Below are 1584 nucleotides of genomic sequence, written 5' to 3' on the forward strand. Positions count from 1 at the left end.
TTTGACTGGGGTGTGCCACACTCCTTCTGTGACTTAAACCCAGGAGGCCATGATAGACATTACACTTTACAACCCGATAATATGCTGCAACCTGTAACATGTTACACATGCATGGAGTTAAATCTTGTTTAGGGGCCCGATCATTGGATCGTATCTAAAGCTTAATGGACATAGTTTAGCTGAACCAAATGTAGTTTAACCAGGGTCTGTGACTGGTTTTGTAACATCTATAACACAAATGTGATTTAGGGGTTGACTGCATTGAGAAGTATGTAGTTTGTCCACCGGGTGTAGCTCCAGAGCCCGTAATTTCTTATCTCCATGCTTCCTTGTTGTGGGTGGGTGTGAGTGAGGTTAAGTAGATAAAGCAGGTTTTGTTTCTGGAAGTGCAAAGTACTCGATTATCACCTTGGTATTTGCCAACTTGAAAATTCAAGTAAACACTTGAGCTAAGAGGTGTTAACAGTGGGATCCTGGACTGTCCTGCAGCTATAATGGCTCAGACATGGGTGTGAGAGGGCACTGAGACTAGGCATGCTCGGTGCAGGGTACAGACACAGGTAAGAGATGGAGGTGAGAATGGGCATGCTAGGTGCGGGGCTCAAACACAGGTGTGAGATGGAGCTGTGGTGGGTGAGGTGTGTGACTAAGAGCCAGGGTGGGCGCCAGGCACCAAGCTGCCAGGGGCCTGTGGGGGCAACCTGCATGTTGGGGTACAGGAGGGCAGCTGGGGACTAGGAGCTTGTATTTGAGTCTTGCCCAGGCCCTTGAGTCTTCACCAGCAGCCCCCCAACCTTAAATGCAACCCCCTGACATCCTGAAGCATTTTTTCAGCTAAGCTACACTGAGGTGGTGGCTAAGATTTTATGGTCATTAAGGCATTAAGCCCTGTTAAATTTACCCTTAAGCTAACCAGCAATAATTTTACCCTTATGATAACTAGAAATACAGGCTGCTATAGCCAAAATAAGAATGCCCACACAGCCTTTGAAAGAGCCACCCGGATACCATGCGAAGAACTGCTGCAGTACAGAAGAAAACCCCCCACAAATCGCACACCGCTGGTTATGACATATCACCAAACGCCCTGATGGAAAATACGTAGGAGAGACCAAACAACAACTGTGCACCAGAATGAACGCACACCGGAAATCTATCAAAGACAGGAATACCCAATGACCGGTGGGGGCACATTTCTCACAAGAAAACCACCCTCTCTCCATCCTCTCAGTCCTGATCCTCAAAGGAAACTTACACAACACTTCCCAGAGACGAGCCTATGAACTCCACTTCATCAACCTCCTGGATACTAAAAATCATGGACTAAACATAGACATTGGATTTATAATACATTATAACCTGCCTGACATCTGACTTCCCAGGTACTTCTCCATTATTCATCCCCCTTCTCTCCCCCCCACCCAGCCTGTCTCCCACCCATTGACTCCTCAGTCTATATTTTCACTGACTACCTGTCTTGTATGCAGCCCAGCCCAGCCCCTGGCTTCTTTACTTTTCACTCCATCCAGGAATAGCATACACCAACCGCAGAAACTTCCTCAGCCTGACAAAGGGTTTTTGAAC

The 1584-nt window shown here is 47.2% G+C and overlaps 1 long non-coding RNA gene across 1 annotated transcript; it reads left to right on the forward strand.

Annotated features, from left to right (window-relative positions):
- The first annotated feature begins 455 nt into the window (after window positions 1–455).
- LOC132251132 (uncharacterized) lies at window positions 456–1374 on the forward strand. The gene is made up of 2 exons (XR_009462967.1): window positions 456–560; window positions 944–1374. It is a non-coding gene; the product is annotated as an uncharacterized LOC132251132 (long non-coding RNA).
- The last annotated feature ends 210 nt before the right edge of the window (window positions 1375–1584 follow it).

The sequence above is a fragment of the Alligator mississippiensis genome, chromosome 6, assembly GCF_030867095.1.
Source record: "Alligator mississippiensis isolate rAllMis1 chromosome 6, rAllMis1, whole genome shotgun sequence".
Taxonomy (NCBI): Eukaryota; Metazoa; Chordata; order Crocodylia; family Alligatoridae; genus Alligator; species Alligator mississippiensis.